At 42.8% G+C, this 20,095-nt stretch overlaps 1 long non-coding RNA gene across 2 annotated transcripts in view; it reads right to left on the bottom strand.

Annotated features, from left to right (window-relative positions):
- Nucleotides 1-4,097: 4,097 nt before the first annotated feature.
- Nucleotides 4,098-20,095, bottom strand: part of LOC102966357 — a 29,530-nt gene continuing 13,532 nt past the window's right edge. The window contains exons 2-4 of one of the 2 annotated variants that reach the window (XR_006210230.1): nucleotides 7,786-7,927; nucleotides 6,278-6,339; nucleotides 4,098-4,420 (exon numbers count right to left, since the gene is read on the bottom strand). This is a non-coding gene — a long non-coding RNA (uncharacterized LOC102966357). Of the gene's footprint in view, nucleotides 4,421-6,277; nucleotides 6,340-7,722; nucleotides 7,928-20,095 lie in introns of those variants that run through there. The other variant, XR_001510456.2, reaches the window with a different exon arrangement.

Here is a 20,095-nt window from a genome sequence, read left to right as displayed (position 1 = left end):
AAGTTAGTACTGTATATTTCTGAAAGGCTGGCACTTACTGAAATTATGCCTCCCTCTGCTACTCCTTTAGACAGTCAGTGACTCTTCTAGATCTTTGTACCTGCCTCCCACCCCTAACCCTAGCACAGCAAGGGCAGTTCCAACAACGGAGGGAGGTGGTCTTAAGGGCAATGAATGTGAAGATTCAGCACTCCAGGGGCCTAGGCAGTTTGAGTTTCTTAAAAATAAATGCAAATGGATTCTCTTTGTAAAAATAAAGGTGGTGCATTTTTGTGGCCTGACTACCTATCCATCCCTGGGCAAAAGTGGACTGGGATTTCCTTTATTTTCAGCAGCCATGATCTTCTGCCTTTACCCTGAAAATGACCTTTCCACCTGTCTCCATCCTTTACTCGAACCTAAGGAATTGTAGGAAGGATTCCCATTTCCTATGTGGTGAGTAAAACAATATAAACAAATTGAAAATTAACCTATGCCCTTCAGCTCCATGTAATCAGTTTTCTTTATTTTTGCCCCATCAAGTAATTTATCCAGAAACACAGTCCACAAGAGGAAACAGAGTCCTTCTCTGCTGGGCCTGATCCTCTTTCTATTTTACCCAGACTACCTCTCCACCCAGGCATGAGCTTCAGACAACTCCTTTGAGGAAGATGAGACTGGCCAAGAAATGTAAAGGGTCTGAAATTTTACCCCCCTCACACACTAACAAGTTACTGTGTTCCTGTTTCATGGACGCTGGCAGAAGGCACGAGACTCCTGGGTCAGAGACAAAGGACTTGATTACTAACAACAGAGCAAACAACATGAGCACCTTTGCTTCAAAAGTTCCATTGTAACACAGGGATTATGCCATGGTCCCAAATGACACCTGCATACACAGTGGATTGCCATGCAGGAGAGGAACACAGGGTCAAGGCCCCAGCCCTTGAGCAGGCAAGAGACAAGCCATTCTCCCTCTGCTGTGACCTACTTAATGTGACTAACTAGAGAAACTGCTCTGTATCAGGAGATGCACGGACCTAACAATCAGGCGCACTCAGCAAGAGCACACAGGGACGTTCAGGGCCCATGGCAGACTGCCTCTCCAAAGAGAGCCCCACACACATTTTAGAATTTCAAACTTCCCTTCAGAATTACCTTAATCCAAAAACCCACAACACTGAGCACTAGTAGCCTTGGGCTGGCTGTTGAAGAGTGCCTCAAATGTCATATTCCTTGCTGAAGAACCATGGGTTTGTGGGTATAAATCTGTCTCCTTGTAGGCTTTTTTGTTTGTTTTGCTTTGTGTTAAGTAAACTCTATGCCACACATGGGACTTGAACTCACCACTTCAGGATCAAGAGTTGCATGCTCTTCTGACTGGACTAGCCAGGCGCCCCTATCTCCTTATGGTTAAACAAAAACACTCAAGCCTTCCCCTCCCCCCGCCATGGTTTCAGTTCCTGCCAGACTGTTACAAAAACTTTCAGTTCCTGATAGACTGTAATACTGAAAAAGAAACACCACTAACTCTCCAATTTGGATGAAGAATTCAACATTAAAAAAAAAAAAAAAAAAGATGTATCTAATAAGGAACTCAAATTTCATACGTCCAAAACCAAACTCTTGGGCTTCTCTGCACAGGGCACCTGTTCCCCTTATGCACTGGAGAAAGCAACTCCACGCTCCAGTCAGGCAGGCCAAAGGCCTTGGGGTCGTGCTCACCTTCTCTGACTCTCCCATTTCACAACCTGCTCAGTGAATCCAGAGCCTGACCTGCTTACTCCCTCCAAAGTGAAGCCACCACACTTTCTTGCCTGGAGTACTTGCCTGGAGGCACAACAGTGCCGGCTCATTGTCTTTGCTTTCTCATGCTGATTCTCAGTCTGGCAGCCAGAGGGAACCTTTCAACTTGAAAAGCCAGATCATTTATTTCACTCGTCTGCTCAAAATCCCCCACGGACTCCCAACTTCTTACAGTCACTACCAGCTTCTACCCAATCTACAAGCCCTGTTTACCTCTCTGAGGGCTCTTCTGTTCTAACTGTCTCACTCCAATCGTTCTGCACCCCGCCCCCCACTCCCAACCCTCAACCCCCACCCCCACCCCCGGCTCCTGGAACATGCCCAACCCTCCCAGGCACTTGTTCTGCTATTCCCTCTGCCCAGTGCTCCTCCCCAAGATTCAAAGGGCTTGCCCCTGCTCCTCCTTCAGATCTGCGCTCTAAGTCAACAAGTATTTATGATCTGCCTTTTCGGTTTGCCATCCAAGGGGGAGAGAAACAAATCAACAGGTGCTTAAAATACAGTGGGTTTCATGCCACATCTGAAGAATCATGGGGCCCTACAGGGTCTTAAAGGAGGACTAGACTGGGGAGGGCCAGATGGAAATCTTTTAAAAATAAGGACCCTGTGGGGTGCCTGGGTGGCTCAGTCGGTTAAGCGGCCAACTTCGGCTCAGGTCATGGTCTCAAGTTCAAGCCCCGCATCAGGCCCTGTGCTGACAGCTGGGAGCCTGGGGCCTGCTTCAGATTCTGTGTCTCCCTCTCCCTCTGCCTCTCCCCTACTTGTACTCTGTCTCTCTCTGTCTCTCAAAAATGAATAAACGTTAAAAAAAATTGTTTAAATAAATAAATAAGGACCCTGTGACGCATGTCCCATGGTGGTATCCCCAGCGCCCTATCCTATCCAAGGAGTTCTCGTGTTTTTGATTTAATAGTGATTATATAGAGATGTGTCTGACACTGTCTTGAAAGGTCACAGCAAAATGAGGGAGCACTTAGTTATCAAAAGTGATAGCCTAGGAATCAACTGAAACAATGCCAAATTAATCAAAACAACGTTAAAGTAATTTTAAATTATCTTATAGTGCTTCGTTAACTTTTCATACTGAATTTAAGTATCTTTAGAGCTTTACCAGACAATATATTCAAATTATGGCAAATGGTCTTCTAATTATTGTCAACGTGAGTATAATGTTTCACAAAATTGTGACTGGGTGTACCTACAAACTTTTTAAAATCTGCCCCTTTTCATGGACTATCCCTTCATGAGCATATCTCTCCATCACATGGGCTGTGCGGGTTTCTCACAAGCCTTTATTCACCCTATTTATTTTTTGTTTTTCTCTGCTGAGTTTTCTTTCTTCAAGCAGCATTGGTCCAAATAAGCCATCACATGGAAGCTTTCCCTATAGGCTCAGGGTAGCAAATCAGCATTTCTCATCATTTTCCCTGGGTATCTTCCTCCTCCTCCTTCTTTCTTCTCTTGTCTTCCGTTCCTAGAGGTTTGTGTGTTTTTGTTGTTTGCGGGGGTTTTGTAGCCTTTTTTTTTTTTTTTTTTTGACCAGGAATATAAATGACACGAGCAAACTGTAAGTTTCCCAAAGATCGTGGACCTTTGCCTGTGTGCCTCTTGCCCTGGCCTCACTCACTCTTTGATTCACTTCTCTCTCCGGTCAGACCCACAGGAAGCAGGAATCCAAAAACAACCTCCACGCCCCACCCCCATGCCCCACTCCCCCCCCCGTCAGATTCTTAAAAAACATTAGCTAACAGCGAATACGTATTAAGTCCTGACAATGTGCCAAACATTTTGCATATACTCTGTCACGTGGTCTTCCTAACATCACAGGCACAAGTGGGAAAACACCAGACTCAGGGCGAATAAGCATCATGTGTATGGTGACTTGGGTATTGAGTGGTGGAGCAAATTTTTTTTTCCTTTCAAGGATAAACATTTTATTTTTGAGGAACTTTATAATGCACGTTTTCTTTCTTTCTGTTTTCTTTTTAATGTTTATTTATTTTTGAGAGACAGAGTGTGAGCAGGGGAAGAACAGAGACAGAGGGAGACACAGAATCGGAAGCAGACTCCAGGCTCCGAGCTGTCAGCACAGAGCCCAATGCCAGGCTCCAACTCACGAACCGTGAGATCATGACCTGAGCTGAAGTCGGACGCTTACCGACTGAGCCACCCAGGTGCCCCGCTCTTTTTTTTAAGTAGGCCTCATGCCCAGTGTGGAGCCCAATGCGGGGTGGAACTCACAACCCTGAGATGAGGACCCTAACAGAGATCAAGAATCTGAGGCTCGACTGACTGAGCCACCAATATATTGCACGTTTTCAAAGAAAGTCATGTAAGAAAACAAAAATGCTATCCTATTTCATCCTAGAAATAAACAAGAAGGGCATAAAATTTCCTTTTAAATCCTAACACTTGGAAGTTTAACACCAGCATCCAAAATAACAGAAATGGGGGGGAAAAACTTTTATTATACGTTTCAGATTTCTTTAGTTGGGATTCTCCCCATGTGTTATTGATATTTCTTCTTTCAACTCATATTACCCAAACAGTAAAAAAACAAAACACAAAAGCCTCGTGGCTGCTCAGGGAGGCTGCTCTCTTGTCTCTGTACAGTCATTCTCAGGATCTCGACTTGCTGAAAAAAAAACCTCTGCTGACATTTTCCTTCTCTAGTTGTTTGTTTCCTAAGGAATAATAGTAAACATTCAAATGCCCACATCTTGGTTAGTCTTCCACTTTATCACCTGGATGTTTCTTTGGTGCTGGTAAGGCCATTGCCTGATGTTTACTTGGTTGCATTTTTTGAATGCTTAATTTTTTAGGTTACCCGTTGATGGTGAAGGTGCCTGGAAGCCTGATGTTAGTTACTAAAACCAAATTCCAACACCCCAACCCAAAACCTCTAGGACGGTCATAAGAAGCAGTCATAAGAGGAAAGTATACAGCAATCCAAGCCTTTCTAAAGAAGGAAGAAAGATCTCAGACACACAACCTAACCTTATGTCTTAAAGAGCTGGAAAAAGAACAGCAAATAAAACCCAAAACCAGCAGAAGACAGGAAATAAAACCAAATTCCAACCACCATGCAACGCTGGTCAGGGAAGCTGACAGGGGCGTAACAAAGTGGTGAGCAAAATTGCAGCCATCACACACACACACACAAACACACACACACACACACACACACACACACACACACTCATTAGGAATGGTTGATTTGCAGAATACTGGCGATATCTGATCCTCGTCTTTGAGGAAGGGAATAGGGTTGCTTTCAGAATGGCTCCTTTTCCAGTTCCCTTGGTTTTGCTATAGGGTGAGCCCCACCCACTCTGGTTTGAGTAGCACGCTGGATGAAGTTCCTTAGAGTTAGGTCTCAGGATGATTCAAGTCACTGATGAGCACTGTAGTGAGATTCTTGGCAACATAAAGGAACTGTCTCCTTCTGCCTGCTCTCTTCCCATCCCCATCATCTCCCTGACTCGGACTGCTTTATTTTGTCTCAGCAGGAACCTGAACATAGCAGATACTACAGGATTCTCCCCTGGTCCTGGGCTTTCTACCTAAGAAAGGCTGTTCTCTATCTGGTCCCAAAAGTTCCTCTCCTCAAAGTCAAGCTAACTTTGTCCTGAATTGCCAGGGATTTATCCTCCTTCCCCTACACCAACCCCACCACTGAAGTTGCTTTGGCTCTGGTTTCTAGAAAACCAGAAGCTGCCCTTGCCTCCTCCTTCTATCCTTTTCAGTTTGTTCAAAATATCCATCACCGAGGCATTCTGGTTGGTTTGCCCTTCATTGAGTCTCAGTGCCTTTTTGCTACATTATGCAGTTGGCATCTGGGTGACCACAATGGCAGGTGCCACTAATGGGGAATCCATCTGTCTCGCATAGGATCTTCCAACAGCAGCTGCTACTTCCTGTTTGAAAGCTCAAACCCCAAGTAGACCCACAAGTAAGTCAGAGTTTCCAGACAGAGGGACTTTTCTAGTGCTCAGCTCATTTGCACAAGGGAGATGACACTAAACCCAGGGGGCACCGGGGCCCCTCCCAGCCCAGGCAACCAGCTCTGCCAATCCCACTCATCTACCCTGGCTTTCTCCGATGATTCAACTGTGGGCTACACTCCTTCCCCGTAAGAGGATTTTCCTCCACTCTAGACTCCACCAGGACATTCTCCTGTATTGAATAGTGTTTTTCACATGTCAGTTGTTCATATACTGTACTCAGAATTTTTGTCATGGTTTAGTATCACCTATACTATTAGTTTTCTTTGATGAACTCAGCTTTTATCTTTAAATTTAATTTACTTCCCTGTTGTCCTAAATAATATTATTTTCACGATTAGCAGTTTGAAGCACCAATTATATATTATCAAATACACATTAACGAAACACGTAATTATGAGAACTGAGTCCATCTGTGTCAACAGAACACAACCATTTGTTCCAAGAAATCCTTGCCCAGGAAAATAAGACCGTACACCAATAAATACCTTTGCTGTTTGCTTCAGGAAATTTCTGCAAATGACTTTATTCAGGAAAACAGTGTGCCCACCTGAGAAAACATCAGATAGCAGTTTACTCCTGCAGATCCTCGCCTTGCTGTGTCCTCCCATCCCAAACCCGGCCCCCGTCCATTCTCTGCCTTGAGAGACCGACCTTCAACCACTTGAGCCCAGACCTCAAAACCTGTAAGTTTTCTTCTTTGAGCTCTACCTCCTGGCACATAACTAAAACTGTCAGAGGAGTGAGTGCTCTCCTCTTTTGGAATAAGTCTAATAAACAGCTTTGCTTGCTCAGGCTTATTCTGATGATCTTTTCATTAGCAAGAATGAAACTTAAAAAAACGTTCACCTGGGGGCACCTGCATGGCTCAGTTGGTTAAGCGGCTGACTTCAGCTCAGGTCATGATCTCGTGGTCCGTGAGTTCAAGCCCCGCATCGGGCTCTGTGCTGGCAGCTCAGAGCCTGGAGCCTGTTTCAGATTCTGTGTCTCCCTCTCTCTCTGACCCTCCCCCGTTCATGCTCTGTCTCTCTCTGTCTCGAAAATAATTAAATGTTTAAAAAAAAAAAAAAAACGTTCACCTGTGTACCACCTAAAATCATCTCATTCACTATGAAGGGTGCACATCATATGAATTGACCAAGATTCCATCTAAAAATGATAAGGGGGCTCAGTTGGTTAAGCCTCTGACTCTTGAATTTGGCTCGGGTCATGATCTCACAGTTTGTGAGTTCAAGCCTCGCATTGGGCTCTGTGCTGACAGGGTGGAACCTGCTTGGGATTCTCTCTCCCTCTCTCTCTCTCTGCCCCTTTCTGCTCATTCTCTCTGTCTCTCTCTCAAAATAAATAAATAAACTTAAAAAAAAAAAAACACCTTAAAAACGATAGTAAGAGAGTGGTTCCTCTAGCAATTTGTGCTCAGCCACTCCCTTCTCTTCTCTTCCCCTCCTTATTTCCACCCCCTTACCTGATCCTCACTACCAAGGCCCTTTTTGTGCCTCAGCTCCCTGCCTTCTATGTCTCTGAAGGCAGGACACAAACGAGGGGCAAAGGCGATAACCCACAGATGAGCAGATCATATAGTAGTGAGAGATACGAAGTAATAACCAGCCTCTGTGGTTTGAAAAGAGTGTTAACTTAAAACACAATAATCTGCCATTCATGGAGTCAGTTATCACATGGGCCTCTCTGTACTGTAGCAAAATTTCAAGTAAATTGCAAAGTCTCCAATACAGAGCAGTATCATGCCCAGGTGGTTGCCCACATGGGATGATTTCAGAGTTTCAGGAAGGCTCCTCTGCCCCAAATGTCTTGCCTTTTCCCCCCATTTTCCCCACAACTCATAGATGTTATGAAACTTTAACTTTAACTTTTTAACTTTAAGGACTACCTTTCTGGTCCATCAAGGACAAAAATATCTGGGGAGATATGACAATAACAACCACTGATATTTATTGATCATTGTCTTAGTCAGTTCCAGCTGCTATAACAAGAGTACCATAGGCTGGGGGCTTCAACAACAACCATTGATCCTCACAATTCTGGAGACAAGAAGTCCAAGATCAAGGTTCTACAGATCTGTGTCTGGTGGGGACTCTCTTCTTGATTTGCAGATGGCCGCCTTCTCTGGGTGTCCTCACCTGGTGAGGAGAGAGAGAGGGCAATCTCATGTCTCTTCTTGTAAGGGCACTAACCCCCATTCATAAGTGCTCCACCATTATGACTTAATCACCTCCCCAAAGCCCCACCTCCCAATTCCATCACACTGGGGATTAGACTTCAGTGTATGAATTTCAGGGAACATAAACATTCAGTCCATAACAATCATTTACTATGGCTAAGATCTTTTCCCATGTGTCTAAGTGCTCTATATGTTCTGATTCTTAAAGAGCCCTGTGGGTGGGAGGGACTGTTTTCCACAATTTAGAGATGAGAAAACTGAGGTTTCAAAAGGTTTGACAACTTGACCAAGGCCACTCAGCTGGCAAATGGCAGACCCAGGCACCCTCTGGGTTAATGCTTCACCAACATTACCAAGAATATCCATTCATTCATCATAATGCAAAAACATCTGATGTTGGTATAACCCTCATTGTTCTTACAGCTTGCATATTCATTTTCTTATTTCCTCACCAGGACACCCACTTGAGGAGGCATGATAGGTTCTATTGTTAGCCACAGTTTGTCAATTCCGTTTCCTCTGGGATAAGGAAACTTGCTACAGCAGGTTAGGGAAGAAAGGAAGGAGCAGAAAGAGACTGGGGAGAGACTGAGCTGAAGGGAAAGGGCACAAAATAGAGCTGAATTCATTATCAACAATAGGCAAACTATGGAGAAAGCCCAAATGTCCATCGACTGATGAACGGATAAAGAAGTGGTACATACATACAATGGAATATTACTCAGCCATCAAAAAGAATGAAATCTTGCCATTTGCAATGACATGGTTGGAGTTAGAATGTATTATGCTAAGTGAAATAAATCTATCAGAGAGAGACAAATGCCATATGAATTCACTCATATGTGGAATCTAAGAAACAAAATAGATGAACATATGGGAGGAGCAAGGAAGAGACGAGAGGGAAACAAACCACAAGAGACTCTTAAGGATAGAGAACAAACTGAGGGTTGATGGAGGGAAGTGGGTGGGAGATGGGCTAGATGGGTGATAGATATTAAGGAGGGCACCTGTTGTGATGAGTCCGGGGTGTTGTATGTAAGTGATGAACCACTGAATTCTACTCCTGAAACCAATATTGCACTATATGTTAACTAAAATTTAAATTAAAAAAAAATTTTTTTAAATAGAGCTGAACTCATAGATACAGAGAACAGATTGGTGGTTGCCAGGGGCAGGAGGGGTAGACAAAATGAGTGAAGGAGTTCAAAAGGTACAAAATCCCAATTATGAAGTAAGTCAGTAAGTCCTAGTGATGTAATGTACAGCATGGTGACTGTGGCTGACAATACTGGATTGTAGGTTTGAAAGTTGCTAAGAGAATAAATCTTAAAAATTCTCATCACAAGGAAAAAATGTAACTATCTATGGGGATGGATATTGACTAGAATTGTTGTGGTGATCACCTTGCAGTATATACAACTATTGAATCATGTTATACACTGAAACTAATATAATGTTATATGTTGATTTCTCAGTAAAAGGAATGGAGCTGAGTCCTCTCTCTTCCTCCAGCACCTGCTCTGCTCACACACAACACTGTCGTTATGTTTGGGTAACAAGTCCCCCAGGATGGTGTCCCACTTTGAGAAGGAAATCGGTAAAATAAAAAGCCACTGCAGAAACGAGAAATACACTCCCACTGAGATTCACAATGAATTAAACATAATCATAAGCAGAATAAGAGAGTATAGTGTTAAGGCTTTCACTGGACCTCCCTGAAGAGGAAGAAAAAACTCTTACTGGAGTTCCAGCTCGATTGTAGGTTTTAAGTTGATTAAGGGATGGGGCATCTGGGTGGCTCCACCAGTTAAGCAGTTAAGCAGCGTCCAACTTCGGCTCGGTTCATGATATCACGATTTGTGAGATCAAGCCCCACATTGGGCTCTGCTTCAGATTCTCTGTCTCTGTCTCCATCTCTCTCAAAAATAAATAAACATTTAAAAATAAACAAATACTGGGGCGCCTAGGTGGCTCAGTCAGTTGGGTGTCCAACTTCAGCTCAGGTCGTGATCTCGCAGTCCGTGAATTTGAGCTCCACGTGGGCTCAGAGCCTGTGTTGACAGCTCAGAGCCTGGAGCCTGCTTCGGATTCTGTGTCTCCCTCTCTGCCCCTCCCCTGCTCATGCTCTGTCTCTCTCTCTCTCAAAAATAAAGATTAAAAATAATAAATAGGGGCGCCTGGGTGGCTCAGTCGGTTAAGCATCCGACTTTGGCTCAGGTCATGATCTCACGGTCTGTGAGTTCGAGCCTCGCGTCAGGCTCTGTGCTGACAGCTCAGAGCCTGGAGCCTGTTTCGGATTCTGTGTCTCCCTCTCTCTCTGACCCTCCCCTGTTCATGCTCTGTCTCTCTCTGTCTCAAAAATAAATAAACGTTAAAAAAATTAAAAATAAATAAAAATAATAGATAAATAAATAAATAAATAAAATTGATTTAGAGAAATTTGCAATTCTAAGATATAGAAATCTAGGGCAATAGAGGAAGACAAGAACTCTTTCAAATGTTATCAGCAAATTGGTGACTCATTCTCTACATTACCATCAGTTTCTCACAACAGCTTTACGAAGGAAGAACTATCAGCTTCATTTTCAGACCAGGATGCTGACATTCACAAAGTCTAACATATAGCTAGAAGTTTCTGTTATCAGAATTCGACACCAGGTTTGTCCTGCTTCAAAGGCTGTGCTCAGTATAATGAAGCTCCCAGATCAGTCCTACCTTATTTTTACATAGAAGAGAAAGCATAGACTGAGTCCACAATTCATGTGTCTCTAAGTTACCCCATGGGCTGCCTCAAGGATCTTAAACTGCCTTGTTCAGGGATAGAGAAGCACGTCTACATACAAGGAAACCAAATTCCCTCGAAACACAATATCAGTTTTAGCTTTAGTCTGAATTTTTTTTTTCTGAGAGTACAACAGTGGCTTTTGAACTTCTTTGAACTCGACCCACAGAATGAAAAGCCCTTTACGTTACACCCTAGTACCCACAAACACACGTGTGTGTATGTAACAGAAGGTTCACAGAATAATACTTACACACGTGAAAAGCACTCTGACATTTTCGATTCTAGTCTTTCTTTTCTCTCTTACTGTTTTCTTTTGTTCATGGTCTTCCTCATGATTCTTTTTTCCAAACAATGTGGTAAAAAACATTTAACGTGAGAGCTACCCTCTAAACCAATTAAGTGCACAATACAGTGTTAACTCTAGACACAGTGTTGTTCAGATGTCTAGAATGCATTAGTCTTGTGTAACTGAAGCTTTCACGAGCCGTGAGATCATGACCTGAGCCGAAGTCGGATGCTCAACCGACTGAGCCACCCAGGCGCCCCGAAACAGACATTTTAAAGTCCAAAGGAAACCAAAACTCAAAGGTTAGTTCATCTTCTGTGTCTCAAATGATATTCATCAGCTCGCTTGCTAAAACTAGGGCAAGTCTACCTCAGAAGCAAACGCACCGAAAGAGCATGGGTATCACTATCCGCTAGATGGCGATATAGAACAGGCGTAGCCCCTACCTTAGCCTTGTTTACGCTGACCTGTGGGTTGATGTATGCTGGAAAAGAATTTAGAAACCCACGGTCGCCCAGCAATTCACTTGAATTCAGCCTGAAAGTTTACTCAGTGCTCCTGTTGTGTTTCTGCCTTTTCTTGCAACCTCCCAGATTTTAGCATCCTTCTTGATGATGACAGGCTAGCATTTACAATTAGCAATATCCAAATTAATTAATTAAATAAAATTAAATTAGTAATATCCGTGGCTACTTCCTTGTGGCTGTACAGATGAACTGCTGCTGTATGAAATCAAAGCCATCATAATGTCTGTACTTATTAACGATCTGCAAAGGTAGCATATGCCATTAAGCTTGCATTCCTTGCCTCTTCCATGTGACATTTAAGAAATACCATGGGTCCTCACATCACTTTCCTTGCTGACAATTTCTGTATCTCTTAGTTGTTCTACATATGGTAAAGTCATTGGAAATATTTAAGGGATATTTTCGTTCTTACTGTCCAACTGAAAAGGATGGTCTTCTCAAATATACATCGGCAAGCCATTTTCCCTGAAAGAACTAATAGCCAGTAAGTTGAAAAATGTATCATAAACAAAAATGTGTGCTTTTTGCAAGGTAGAAGTAGTCTTTTGAAATAATCCCATGTATGAGAGATTTTTAAAATTCTCATCAAGTGCTGCCTGTGTAAATGACTTGTTTATATTTACTTGGTGGTCTTACTTATTTTTATAGTCTTTTCGATGTAAGTAAAGAGAAGATATTTATAAATGATTTTCTCTTGCTACTTATTATATTTATATATCATTTGCATTTTTATGAATGCATTTTATTTTTACAACTGGGGAAATAAAGATGTTTTTGTCATTAAAATAATAGGCAACTATGAGGAAAAACATAGATTTTAGTACAGCATCACCCAGAAAGCTATTACCAATAGATGGGTTGGATGCTCGCACAATTTAAGCGCTTCATAGGTTAATCCCGACCGTGGATTGCTGATTTAGGAAATGATATTTCTGAATTTAGGTCATGTCCACCATGTTCTCACCTACAATTAAGTATTGAAAGTGGAAAGAATATCAAGTTGTTCATTATTCTAATTGTAAAACATTTAGTAAGAGACTGGTAGCAGAGCGGTCAGTTGTTAAAAACAGCAAAATCAGTGTCTCTACTATTTTATTGTCTTTCAAGCTGCAGAGTAAGCCCTATGCTTGTGATAGTCTACAGGCAGAGATGGGAGAAACACTTTCATTTACATTAACCCATTTACTAATAGCTGTATGACATAGGTGGGGCATATCAAGTTTCTAAGATATAAATTCTCCATACAAGGTCCTATATCTAATAAGCGACAGAGCCAGGAACAGCCAACCATGTACTTCCGAGTTCAAGTTACTTGCCTTTCATTTTTGTGGGCTTGAAGACTATGCCCACAAACGCTTCCCACATGAGGAAGAGGAAGAGGAAGAGGAAGTCTTTTTAGCAGGCACTTAAAGCATTGCTCTTTCTTGCTTTTCCTTTACCCGCATGCAGGGAGTGAGTCAGGAGGCAAGACAGGAATGACTCAGAACAGACTGTGTGTTCCAGTCATCCTCACGCCCTGCGTTGAATGGGTTCTTGGTGACGCCTGTGGGGAGGGCTGCACACGTCCTAATGATGCTGAATCCTGATGCCCCGTTGATTTATGCCATTATACATGACTGTTCAAACTGTAACTCTGTGAGGCACACCTGTGTGTTCACTGAACTGATAAGTGGGTGTTGCTCACCTCCCCAGTGCCCAGGACTCATGATAGGGCCGGGGACACAGAGATGAGCACAGCAGACACGGTCCCTGCCTACACAGAGTTTGAAGTCTAGCAGGGGAGACAGACATCAGCAAATAAGTACACACACAAACATATAATCACTAATTCTACTGTGAGACAAAAAGTGAAAGCTTTATGACAGACAACAAGAGAATAAGGCATAATTTAGATGGGGGGGGGGGGGGATGTGTCAGGAAGTTTCTCTCAAAGAGCATTATTTCAGCTAAGACCTAAACAATGAGTAGGGATTTACCAGGAAAGATTGTAGGAAACATTCCAAGAAGAGGGAGTGCCCTCTACAAAGGCCATGGGGTAGGAAAATACTCAGCTTACTAGAGGACCCAAAGCTCATGTGACCCCAGTCGACTGAGCCAAGGGGAGGTGATGGGAGACAAGACAGAGAGGCAGGCAGAGGCCCCAACATTGGGACCTTGTTGTCCATATGAGGAATTGTGTATTTTAGCCTAACAGCAGTGGCCATTAATGAGGCCAAAAAGCCATTAATGAGGTTTTTTAAGTAGAGAAGAGACATAATCAGATTTGTGTTTTTAAGAGATGACATTGGTGGCTTTGATCCAATGAGAATGGAGTGAGGGTCTTGGACCAGCTGGCAGGGCAGATGACGGTCACTGCAGTGGGCAGGGCGGAAGGGGGATGCGCAGGAAGGTCAAGAGAAAGAGAAACACTGTAGCTGAGGATCGAATAGTGTGGAAAGGATGTGCATTTAAAAAAAATTTTTTTTAAATGTTTATTCATTTTTGAGAGAGACAGCATGCAAGCAGGGGAGGGGCAGAGAGAGGGGGAGATATCCAAAGATATCCAAAGAATCCAAAGCAGGCTCCAGGCTCTGAGCTGTCAGCGCAGAGCCCAACATGGGGCCCGAACCCACGAACTGTGAGATCACAGCCTGAGCTGAAGTCGGATGCTTAACCGACTGAGCCACTCAGTCACCCCAAGGGTGTGCATTTTTTAGAGGTGAGTTCATGGGGACATTCAAGTGGAGATATCAAGGAGGCAACTGGCTTTAAGAGTCCCTTGTTGAAAAGAGAAGATTAGTCTGGAGTTACGGCTTTGGTAGATGTCATCTCTGAGAGGGTACCAAAACCCAGAGAGACCCTCTTGGGAGAAAGACTGCAAGGAAAAGAAAGGAAGGCCCAGAACTCACCCCAAAGAAACACCTATGTTAAAAAGTAGTTAAAGGAGCCTGTGAAGGAGCCAGCAGAGAAGTGGGAGAGAAACCAGGAGGGTGTTTTGAGGAGGAAGTGGCCAGTGATGCCAAATGCCGTGGAGAGGCCATCAAGGTAAGGACCATAACCTGTGTCTTGAGAACGCACCCAATGGCAGTTCACAGAGAAGCGCAGTACATAGTAGAAATGCAATTTCAACTACAAGGAGCTGGTATCCTTCTATATTTTCAAGGAGGGCCTTTCCCCCACATAGCTCTAAAACTAGCCTAACCGGAATATTTTTATTTCTGAGCATCCATATTTCTGGACTTTTCTGTAGCATCCAAAATTGGTATGAACTGTCAGCTCCACTTTTTTCCCCCTAACATTTAATTATGAAAAATTACAACCACACAGAGAAGTTGAAAGAATTATACAATGAACACTCGTGTATCTATCAGCTAGATTCTACAGTTAACATTGTGTTCTACCTGCTTTACCACATATCTGTCCACTGAATCATCCCTCTATCCACCCACCAATCCATCTTATTTTTTGGATGCATTTCAAAGTGAGTTTTAGACATCAGAACATGTCATAGCCAAACAGTCTAGCCTGTATGTCATTAATAAGAGTTCGATATCTGTTTAGGGCTCTATTTCTTTTGATGTGTTAAAAGAATGAAAGGTTTAAACTTTTTTTTTTTTTTAAGTAGGCTTCATGCCCAGTGCAGGGTTCAGACTCACGACACTGATCAAGACCCTGAGATCAAGACGTGACCCAAGATCAAGAGTTGGACACTCAACGGACTGAGCCACCTAGGGGCCCTTGAAAGGTTTAAATCTTAAATGTGCCAGTGGATGCCTTTTGACAAACGCATTCCCTTGTGTATCCATGCTGTTAAGTTATAGAATGTTACATCACTCCAGAAAGTTTGTCCCTGCTGCCTTATCTTTCAGAAAAGTGCAGACAATATAGGTAAGGAATCCTAACGCGGGGCTCATGGTAAGAACACAGCAAGAGTGAATGCCCTTCTCCCTCTGCGAGGGGGCTCTGTAGCACTCCTATACATTCACCCACATTTTCACCAAGACAGAAATAGACACTGAACTCTTCCTAAAAGTGCTTTTGTAAACATTTCACAATAAACCTTTTGTAGAAAAGGACAATGGTGTCCAGTGAACCAAGCCCAACCCTGGAAATCATAATTCCTCACTCAGAAGCCTGCTCGGCTGGTGCTGAGCAAGCTTATGTCACAGTCCTCCTATTTGTAAAACAGGAACAATAACCATCCATATCATACAAGTGTGAAAATTACCTTGGTATTTTAATACAGTGGCTAATATAGCCCTGGGAAAACAGGTCAAAAGACTCTAAAGCCAGGTTGTAAATATTATGACTAACCTGCCACATTTTCACAGTTTGCCCCATTGGTGTCCTGTCCTCACTGCATGGCTAGAGTGAGAATAGGCTGAATCAGGGACGTTCTGGGTGCAGGGTTACCTCTGCTTAGAGTTGGGACCAGAATCAGGACTGGAGTTGCGAACCAGGACTGGAGTTGCTAACTTTGTCTTACCAGTTCAAATACCTGTTGTTAACAGCCCCTGAAAGAGACCATGGGGTGACTTTATTTGTTGATCTTCTTTATAACTCTGGGCTTCAGGAAGGTCATGCATGAGACTGATTTGTTGGAATGAGTAGAGGGTTTCTCAATCGCTCACCTTATGCTGGTTTTAAGGAACCCAGAGATAGAAGTTGAGGTGGCAACAGTTTTTAAGATTTTTAAAAAACTTTTTTAATGTTTTTGAGAGAAAGAGAGAGACAGAGCATGAACAGGAGAGGGGCAGAGAGAGAGATGGAGACACAGAATCTGAAGTAGGCTCTAGGCTCTGAGCTGTCAGCAAAGAGCCCAATGCAGGGCTCAAGCCACAAGCCGTGAGATCATGACCAACTCAAGTCCAACACTTAACCAACTGAGCCACCTAGGCGCCCCAACAGTTTTTAAGGTTTAACCAAAATTTTCTAGGGACTCCTGGGTGGCTCAGTCGGTCAAGCATCCAACTCTTGATCTCCGCTTGGGTCATGATCTCATGGGTTCATGGGTTTGAACCCGTGCATTGGGGTCTGTGTGCATGGCACAGAGCCTGCTTGGGAATCTATCTCTCCCTCCCTCTCTGCCCCTCCCCCACTCATTCTCTTTCTTCCTCTCTCTCTTTCTCTCTCTCTCTGAAAATAAATAAATAAACTTAAAATTTTTTTGCTTGAGCTTTCCTCCCAAGCTCTATGAAAAGTCTAATGATCACCTCAGATTTATTCATTAATTATTGAGATTGCACAGGCTTGTGTTGACTTCTAGTTCCAAAGTCCTGTTTCAGCTGAACTCACATCTCTCTAGGGGTCCACTTCTTTTTTCCTGCTCTGGGCCAACCCCGACAAGGAATTCAGCCTCTTTTCTTTAATTTCCCCTATGACGACCTTCCTAAGCAAAGCCCTGCGGAGTCCCATCTCTCTTCAATCTCTCCCTTGTACTCTCTCAACTCCCAAATTCCTCTTGATGATTAGATTCAGATTGGTTTAGCTGTGACTTTATTTCCATATATTCTTCTATCTGTAGCCCCAGGGCCTTACTTTCCAACCATAAGTGGATAATCACGGTATTTTTCCAAACAAAGGTGGTTCTCTAAGAGGATCTCAGTGCAAATTCTTTAATGGACATACAGCTGACCCTGGCACAACACAGGGGATAGGTGCGCCCACTCCCTGGCACAGTCAAAAGTCTGTATAACTTTTGACTCCCCTAGAACTTAACTACCAGTAGTCTACTGCTGACCAGAAGCCTTACCAAATACATAAACAGTTGATTAACACATATTTTGTGTGTTGTATATTGTATGTACTGTATTCATACAATGAAGCAAGCTAGGGAAAAGAAAGTGTTTCTTCTTTTGAAAAATCATAAGCAAGAGAAAATACATTTACAGTACTGTACTGTCTTTATCAGAAAAGATCTGTGTATAAGTGGACTCGTGGTTCACACTGGTGGTGTTCAAGGGGCAACTGTATACATGCACACAAACACACACACATACTTGTCTCATATATGTTTATATGTAAGTCATACACACGTAGATAACATACAACCGATAGAAATACATAATTACATGAATGCGTGAAACTAAAAACATAATACCTATCACATGTACATCCATGCAAACACCTGATTATACCCTATGACATCCATCCACATAGGTCTAAACCACCTTCACTGTGGAATTGTTGAACACTTCAGCTCCTGCCACATGCCCTTGGATTCTCATCTCATTTCTGCCTTGCCACAGATCCTCCTCTAGGACTGAAATGGATCCTATCCAGTTTGCCCAGTTTAGTTGAGAAAATGAGAGACAGGAAGTATCTGTTCAGTCACTCATTTGTTCAATCACACATTCACTCCACGTATGATGATTGAGCACCTACAATAGAATACCATATGGGATCCTCTAGAAGAGATGAGATGAGCAAAGAAAGGAGGGGTCCATGCCTTCAGAAACTTAAAATCCAGCTGGGTGTGCAACACGTCGCACACATGAAACAAAACATCCTGAAACGCACAATTCTCATCAGAAGAACAGCAAATTAGAGCAGAAAGCTGAAGCCTTGCAATGTACCCCAACGCTGCTGTTTCAGCAGAATGAGCAGGAGGAAAAAAACCACTGTGGTCAAAAGAAACTGCTGGCTTATGGATTTTTTTTTTTTTAATTACAATTTGCATGCTCTTCTAACAGTGTTAGTTCTGCTTAGATGGCAGAGTGGCTTTCATGAAAGTATGAGCTCAGCCTTGTCTTATGCCTGTTGAAAAAAAAGAGGTCAGGTAAAATGACTGTAGTAACAGCACCAAGCTAGCTGAAAACCACAGTGTCTTTCAGATGAGATCAGAAGAAGAAAAAAAGAAAAAAAAAAAACCTGCACACTGGAAATTTTTTTGCTTGCTAAAAACCCCTTGAAGTTGTCTCAGAAACACGCACATAGGCAATTTCCTCTTTTCTTCTTAGGAGTGTCCTCAAGGAAAACAGCTTTCGAAATTCAAAGCATTGGAGCAGTAGAGCAGTTTGGCAGCCTGGGTTAATTTTGATGGAGCAGGAAGCACGTGGGCAGGAAGAACTTGGAGCTGGTCAGTGTCTGGATAAATCACACATGCTTGAAAAGAAGTCGTTCTGATTCACCCAGGTCTGCACACACTCAGAAATCACAAATACCGGGAATCCAGTCCTGGGCTAACACACTAGCTATACTTTGGCTTGTTGCTTTCTTTTCTGACAATTTGGTTTTAGAATGTGGCAAAAGAGCTGTAGAATGGAGACGAGGTAAAGTTAGAACAGATGTATCTACATGGCTATATTTGGGAAGAGGGACTTAATCCTTATGTAGCTCTTCCAAATCTCTTCATATAGTACTGCAATTTATAACTGAACTCTACACTGCATATTCTTATCACTTAAAACATTTCAAATCCCTTTGGAACAGAAATGAGTAATGTCTGAATACGTTTTCAAAAACCCATGCCATATATACCAGAGGATGCCTACATAAAAACTGAATAACTTCGGGGCGCCTGGGTGGCTCGGTCGGTTAAGTGTCCGACTTCGGCTCGGGTCGTGATCTCGCGGTCTGTGAGTTCGAGCCCCGCGTCGGGCTCTGTGCTGACAGCTCAGAGCCTGGAGCCTGTTTCGGATTCTCTGTCTCCCTCTCTCTCTGTCCCTCCCCTGTTCACACTCTGTCTCTGTCTCAAAAATAAATAAACGTTAAAAACAAAAAACAAAAAAAAAACTGAATAACTTCATCAGTGTTCATTAGACATCAATGTGGGCACAAGGTCAAAAAACAGACTCTCATCCTACATGCTGATAGACATGGCCTATACGTGGTTCTGATTATTTTTAATTAAAACATCAAATGTATTTTTAATGTGTGCCTCAAAGAATTTACTTACACATTTTGTGAAGAATAGAAAATATTAAGATACTGAAGGGTGATATTTGTGTATGCAGAGGAAGGATACGGTCGTCTATTTCTTGGTGGTACTGAAATATGATAAATAACTTTTCATTGTCAACCAAAAAAAAAAAAAAAGAGGCAGAGCTAAAATAGAACAAAACATTTCTTTGGGGTCTCACAATTGCAATTTGGGGAACACAGATTTGGGCAGCAAGCCAAATAGCATCCTGCCGGAGAACAAAAGTCAAGTGTTTTTAAAGAGGAAAGGGAATGTTTGTATAAGTTGTTTACAAAGAATTTTGATTGGCGTCGGTTGTAGAACATGAATCGAGGCTGAACAGAATTGGTTGCTAAGACTACCACTAAGCAAAAGTCTGTTACTGCAGCAGGTTGTAGGTTTTCCAGCTGGGTCCTCAGAATATTTGCAGTTTGGCCTAGCTCAAAAGTTAATGGCTCCACCGGTGAGGATGAAGACGTGCACAAGGCCCACCTCCTTTATGGCCTCCTGGCTCCATTTTAAACCCTTTGACACAAGGTACTCCATTTCATTTCACCTTTTACACCCTAGAGCTTCCAAGATGGACTGATGCAGATTTTCGCATTCTATCCAAGTTAGACAGTGCTTTTCTAGGAACTGGCTCTGTTTTT

Source organism: Panthera tigris, chromosome D3 (genome assembly GCF_018350195.1).
Source record: "Panthera tigris isolate Pti1 chromosome D3, P.tigris_Pti1_mat1.1, whole genome shotgun sequence".
Taxonomy (NCBI): Eukaryota; Metazoa; Chordata; class Mammalia; order Carnivora; family Felidae; genus Panthera; species Panthera tigris.
This window is presented reverse-complemented; position numbering and strand designations above follow the sequence as displayed.